Genomic DNA, 7355 nt, shown 5'->3' with positions numbered 1-7355 from the left:
AAGGGAAATTGCATGGAAATGGAAGGAGACCCTCAGGGTTATACAAAAGAACATACAAGAGGAAATGAGGGGAAAGGGAAAAATAATACAAGGGGGAGAAATGAAGGTCAGTAGAGGGGGTAGAGAGAGAAGAGGGGAGGGGAGGGGAGGGAAGGGGGGATAGTAGAGGATAGGAAAGGTAGCAGAACACGACAGTCACTAGTATGGCAATATGTAAATCAATGGATGTGTAATTGATGTGATTCTGCAATCTGTATATGGGCTAAAAATGGGAGTTCATAACCCACTTGAAGCAAAGTGTGAAAGATGATATATCAAGAACTATTTAATGTTTTGAACAACCAACAATAAAAAAAAATAAAATAAAATGTTTTTCTCTAAAAAAAATGTTTATATGTAACTAAGTTGGTTATATATGTAACACAAATAATTAAAAATATTCAAGGTTGTTCCCTAAGGACAAATAATAATGTACTGATATATTTATATGTTAAAATGACAAAAACTTCTAAAAATATTAATTATATTATGTAATGTTAAGTTTTATCCCCTAGAACAAGTAATCTTGGAGAAATTAAGGTTTGTACATCTGTGGCTAAACAGCAACTGTTATTTTAAAGTATTGACCTACATTACAAAGTCTATATTTTCCTTTAAAAGCTACCCTTGGTTAATATAAAAATATCAATAAAAGTGTGATACATTACTCTTCTTTACAGACTAAATGTGTTCATATCTTTCAGGTATACAAGTCTTTAAGGTAAAAGGTTTAAAGAAACATTTTATCAAGCTGGTATTCTCCAAACTAAAATTGTCTGTAATGATAATTTAAACTTATAAAGATAATAGATTTTATTGGGGGTTTATTTATATTATTTGATGTTTTGTAACCAAATATTATGTTACCTTTTACACTAAAATATAAAAATTTAAAGATATTTTAAAAAGTAATGAGAGCCTAACCTATTTAAAGATTGATATTATAAAACATTTTGCCACTTTTCCACATAGAAAAAAAAATTGTTAAGGACTCTCAGCCTTTCTTTAATTAATGTTTCAAATGTATGTCATCTTGTGCTACTAACATTCGTATAGAGTCAGAAAACAATATATATAAACTTTATAAAATGATATCTAAAAAGAAAGACAAAGATCAGCTTTAAAACTAAAACACTTTACCTAAGATTTGTAAAGAGCCCTGCCTTACCTGAAATAAGTCTCTGCCTCCCACCTTACAGCATGTCAGAATAACTTCAAAGTAGGCCAGATTTCAGTTAATTTAAAGTTATATTCAAAGATTAATTTTATTGGAAAGATTACTGTAATCTCAAATAAAAAATATGATGTATAACTCAGGCAAGGTTCAAAATTATATACAAGCTAAATATGTTTTTACTATTGTTAATTTTACCTTGTATTTTCATTTTAACTAAAAAAAATTGTGACCACTACACTCACAGCAACCAAGAGACCTTTACCGTGACAGTGTCTGATTAACACAAAAAGAGAGAGAGAGACAGGCAAGTGCGAGAGAGAGAGAGAGAGAGAGAGAGAGAGAGAGAGAGAGAGAGAAGAAAAAAAAGTGAAAGGGAAAATGAGAGACAGGGAAAGTGAGAGAAAAAGGAGAGAGCAAGAGAGGAGGACCTGGCAAGAAAAAGTTTTTATAGCCAAAAATCTAATGGGGTCTCTGGGTCTACAAGCTGCCTTGTTGGCATCCAGTGATTGGATCATACAGTAGAAATTAAGGTGTCATCTTCTGCCTTCAGGCAGATCTTCAGCATTACGTAAATTAATAAATAAAATAAGGATATTGTGTTATGTAAAAATTAACTGTAAAGTTATAAACATTAAAGTTAAAGCCCAGCATTCTTATTTTAAAACTGGTAAAACTGACTTGCTGGATGTTTAAGGCCAAATTTAAATATTAAGGTTAAAATAAAGGGGCCAAAGAAACCAATATTTGGCTCTTGCCCTCTAAGTCAGCCTGAACCCAGGACAGGGAGAAAAGCTTTGCAACTCCAGGCCACATAACCTCCCAATAAGGGAGATTAATGAGACCACTGGAGAACAAAAAGCCAATTAGTATACATGCTGCAAAAGAGGAGGGTTATTGAAAAGGGGAGACATGCCTGATGCTTCCAAGGGAAGCCATATGGTCAGCAAGAACTTGACCCATCATAATGCAGATGACACTAACAGAACTTAAATGCTACTCACACGTTCCCCAAGAATGTCCTCCAAGGAAACTCAGCTGACTCTTACTAATAGGTAGAAACAAGGTCAGTTTGACCAGCATGGTCTTAAACACCTAGCACAAACAGTTAAAACCAAAGCACAGCCATTCCTGGATATTTAAAAAGAAACAACAGTTATTTTAATGTAACTTAAAATGTACTCATCCCCCAAAATGAGTAAGACTGGAGACAACAGAAGAGAAATTCTTAAACAAAAGTGCCTGATAACTACCAATAAACATTGCCAGAAGTTTTTAGTCAGTTTAAGGCCTACAGATCTTCCTAACCTCCTACACAGATAGACATAATCAGTGTTTATTAATATAATTATCTAATCCTAAGTAACAAAGGATATTTACTGAACACAGAGGTCATGCCAAAAAGGTATTTTTACAAAAATCGGATGACATTAACAATAATTTAACTAAATGTTGTGTCTACATTCCTGATAATTCTGACAATGTGAAAGATTTATGTTTCCTAAAAAAAAAAAAAAAAAAAAGTGCCCTATTAGGCTTTGTTAGGCCTTGTTATGGGGACAATTTCTCAGGTTTTCTGCCTCCTGGTAAACAATTATTAATTTCTGTCATTTTCATGATATTCATGGACAGGTTCCAGATGCTACAATTGCTATTTTATATAACTCTTACTTCAGCACTCCTGTCATTTTTTTTCTCTCATAGAATTGCCCACCCAGGTGAATTTACATGCTGTGCTTCCTGAACTAGATTTTTACCATGGACTCCTTGACCCACTCAGTTTCTTAAAAAGTACTCCAAACTGCTTGCCCACTGCACATCGCCCCCCTTTCAGCGGAAGTAGCAAGAACGGTCATTGCCCTTTTCCCTTACGGCAGTTGGAGGTCCCTAATATTAGAGAAAAAATTATGGTCGATATAGATGTTCGCCAATATGTCTAGCTCAGAAAGATGTACCTGGAAAACTACTCCCAAGATCACCCTGGGTGATCTCCCAGAAAGAGACACTTGCTTCCACAACCCAACTTATAAGTGGAACAACACCCTGTTCACCAAAAATTGTGCTTCCTGGATCCCACTTTGAACTCCTTGACTAAATCTCCAAACTGTCAATAACTCTGAACTATGTAACCTACTATTTTGATGGAGTAAAAGGAAAAGAACACCTGGACTTATTAAAAGGCCAGGGCCCACTGATTTATCAACATAGACTGGCTACCCCCATTTTAGTTCCCCTCCTGGCTGGTATCTACTGCTTTGGGAACTACAACTCTTATCACAGGCCCTAAAAATTTTAAGTCCCTTAGCTGTCAAATATATATAAATTTAAACTTCAGGCAATTGGTTCCAAAACCTATTCTCATGGTCCCCTTGGTTGACTAACAACATTTCAGCCATAGTTGGGTCCCTAGTACTTCTGACTGGTATTACTGTAGGACCCTGCCTCTTAAAAACCCTCCTAAACCATATACACAAGAATGTAGGTGAGGTCAGAGTTATGGTCTTGCATGCCCAGTATAGTCCCTTAGACACAGAAGGTTGGAACAAAAACTGAGGCCTAATGATGTGCGAGATTGACATCAAACCTACTAAAACCAGTGGGGAATGTGATAGTAGGAGTAAATGTGACTCCATTTTGTTTTATGACTTCATCCTGTAAAACAACCATGCCAAGTAGAAGAGTCATGACTGGGGCAAGATGTTCTTTACCTTTTGCTATAGAAACCTTTAAGAACACAAAACTACCTAATGGGGTATTGTTTCTTTAACTAGGGTAACGGGGCTCTGTTTCTGTAATAACTGGAGTGACTGGGCTAACTGTGATTAATTAGGCTTCCCTCCGCTTGACTGCACTGTCCAGCTTCTGTAACCTGGCTTGCTTGCCTTGGCTAGACCCCCTGAACATCCCTTTTGTGGTTTTCAGGCTTATAAGGAATGCCTTTGCAATTGTCCGGGGCTGATCAGGGGAACAGCTTTATGTTCTGGTCAGCCACCACCGGTGTGCTTCAATAAAGGCTTGATTTGATTATACGTGAGTGGTCTGGAAGTCAGTTTATGAAATCCTGGGACGAAGCTTTAACTATAACAGTAGGGCTTAGAATTAATCTAGAATTGTTTGCTGTGAATTAATTAATCTAGCATTGTTTGCTGTGAATTAATTATGTCTATTGCAGTTTCTAGCATTAAGGAATGTTGTTTTCTTGAAAGAACCTTTAGAGTGAAATTTATTGAGTAATTTGAGTGAATAAACCATTGAAAGAGGCAGAAGCATGTGGACATTCTTTATTTCTCCCCCTAGACTGCATACATCGCAATTTTGCCCTCTCGCGACAGGGACAGAGCATTGAGGGCAGCACTTTGGGTTTATATTTTGTGTCTGACAAGTGAAATCTCTCTCTCTGCTTCATGATCATATTCTGAGCCACCCTCTCTATCACGCTCTTCCGTTGTGATGTTCTGCCTCACCTCAAGCCCCAAGAAATAGAGCCGAGTGTCTATGTATTGAGATCTCTGAAAATGTGAGCACCCAATAAACTTTTCCTCCTCTAAAATTGTTCTTATTGGTCTTTTAGTCACAGCAGTAAAAAAGCTGACTAAAACAGAAATTGGTACTGAAAATTAATGTCATTTCTGTGACTAACCTGATCATATGGTTCAGAAGCTTTTGGAATATTTTAGAATCTGGGAGAGGAACTTCAGAAAGTTTCATGATGCAAGCTGGAAAAGGTTTAGATTTTTTGCAAGTGGGACTAAACAGGTGATTCCCATGGGAATTCAGAAGCTCAGAATGCTGATAGAACTGTGCATAGTAATGACAGGGCTCATAAGGTTTCAGAAGAGAAAAAAGACACTTTTGGAAATTGGACTAGAGGCCACTGGTGTTATTTTCTGGATGAGAAGTTGTCTATACATTGCCTATGTATTGAGACTTTGTGAGGCTGATTTTAAAAGCAATAGACTTCTTAATCTGGCAGAAGAAATTTCTGGGCAGCATAGCATTCAGATGGTGGCCAGTGTATTGCTGGTTGCTTTTAGCCAAATTTATTGTGATGATCAGAAAGCAGATCAGAAAGACATGAAAAACTTGGATGTGAAAGATGGGAATAAAATTGGGGCTAAGGAGGTTCCAGTTGTTAAAGATATAACTGCCACTAAAGAAATGCTAACAACTTTACCCAGAGACAATAAGAAAGAAGGTTGGAGGGCATATCAGGAATTTGTAAAACCATATCCATCTCTGACTTAATGGAATAAAACTAAAACTCCTTTTGAGAAACGGCCAGTTGGACACTCTGCATGGACAGGGTGGCCTAGAATTTTTTTCACCATGCTCAGCCACCCAAGTACTCAAGCGGCTGCTGCAGCTAGGGTACCAGGAGGCTCGGCTACTGATCAAGATGGTGGCAGAACTGGCATCATTCACATGGTGCTGGTTCTGGAACAATGCAGGATTCTGGAGTTAGAGGGTCATGGATACTTCCATCAAGATTTCAAAAGAAGAACTGGGAGGCCAGGAAAATGAAGCAAGGTCAGAGTCCCTGCAGGCAACCCCTGCATGCATGGAGATGTGAGGAGGAAGCTGAGCTGCAATGGATACCCACAAGATTAAGAAATACCAGTATCTTGGGATGTCTACCAAGAAAAACTATAGGAAATGAGCAGAAACAAACCAACAGAGAGTACATATAAGCTGCAGCCAGCAAAGCCACAAGGGTGGCACTACACAAGCCCTTTGGGGAGAACATCTTGATATCTTGTGTTCCAGATTACAGACACAGAACTACAGGACTCGTTTTCCCAGCTGTATTTCAGGCTTGCTTTTGTCTTATTTGTTCTTTATTTGCCCCTGTCTTTCTGAATAAATATATTTACTCTGTATACTTTATATATTAGATACTTGTAAACTGCTTTTGATTTTTACAGGAGCTCATAATGTGAGTTTGCCTTGAGTCTTAAAGGAGACATAGAAGTTGAATTTTTGGGCAATGGACTGTTGAGACTATGGGGACACTTGGAAATGGACTAAATATATTTTACATTATGATATATGCATTGGGTTTTGAGGGCCAAGGGAGGAAATGTTATAGTTTAGATATAAATTACTCCCCAAAAGCTCAAGTGTGAAATAAGCAAGAACATTCAGAGATGAAATGATTGGATTATGAGAGCCTTAACCTAATCAATCAACTAATTCTATATTGGGGCTTAACTGAGTGGTATCTGAAGACATCAGGAAGTGAGTGGAGGAGGTCGTCACTGGAGTTGTCTTTAGAGTATATGTTTTGTATCTGGTGAATGGAGTGTCTCCCTGATTCCTGACCATGTCCTGGGCCATTTTCCTCCACCACACTTTTCTGACATGATCTTCTGCCTCATTTCAAGCCTTAAAGAATGGAGCCAGTTATCTATGCACAGAGATCTCTGAAACTCTAAGCCCACCAATAATTTTTCCTCTCCTCAAATTGTTCTTGTCAGTCTATTAATCACAGCAGCAAAAAAGCAAACTAAAACAATGCTATTGTTAACTGCTGATTCTGCCATTCTACTTTTTGTTGTAATTATTGCTGTCGATGTCACAAGAGGCACTGGGCATTATTAAATACTCTACATTGGTAGCTACTGTTGTTTCTGTTGCTTGTTTCCAGTTTTTCTGAGAGGGAGTGAGAAATGACTGGATCATTATGATTTCAGAGGTTGACTCTCCTGCTGAACTATACCCACAGTCAACTGATAGTATACCCTGCTCCACATGTAACAAACCCTGCTCAAGTTTCAAAAATACTTTAATGTATAGAACAGAGGGATGAAATGCCTTAAAATAATGACCAGGCACAAGGTAGCAATAAATAGAGGATGACCATAGGTCCTACTCCTGCATATTTAACATTTAGAGCAAAATCAGAGAAATATTCAAAGATGATGATGGCTCAGAGGAAAGCAGTGTTACATCACCTCTCAAAGACTGAATTAAATCAGCAGATCTGCCATGGAAATCTGAGAGGCAATGGCAGTTGAAACTAAAACAAGTGGGAGTAGCCATTATTACCTCTTAAAAAAAGATTTTAAGAAAAAAATCTAATACACGAGACAAGAAAATTCACTGCATACTGATAAAAAGATTATTCCTAAAAGAAGATATATAT

General features: G+C 37.4%; 1 long non-coding RNA gene across 4 annotated transcripts in view; it reads right to left on the bottom strand.

Annotated features, from left to right (window-relative positions):
- Nucleotides 1-7355, bottom strand: part of LOC125612822 — a 247459-nt gene that overhangs the window by 82843 nt on the left and 157261 nt on the right. The window contains exon 14 of one of the 4 annotated variants that reach the window (XR_007343298.1): nt 2214-2344. The exons of the other annotated variants lie outside the window; for them this stretch is intronic. This is a non-coding gene — a long non-coding RNA (uncharacterized LOC125612822). Of the gene's footprint in view, nt 1-2213; nt 2345-7355 lie in introns of those variants that run through there. 4 annotated transcript variants of the gene reach the window in all.

This window comes from Marmota marmota, unplaced genomic scaffold, assembly GCF_001458135.2.
Source record: "Marmota marmota marmota unplaced genomic scaffold, marMar, whole genome shotgun sequence".
Taxonomy (NCBI): domain Eukaryota; kingdom Metazoa; phylum Chordata; class Mammalia; order Rodentia; family Sciuridae; genus Marmota; species Marmota marmota.
The sequence above is the reverse complement of the archived record's forward strand: the minus strand, read 5'-3'. Positions and strand labels throughout refer to the sequence as shown.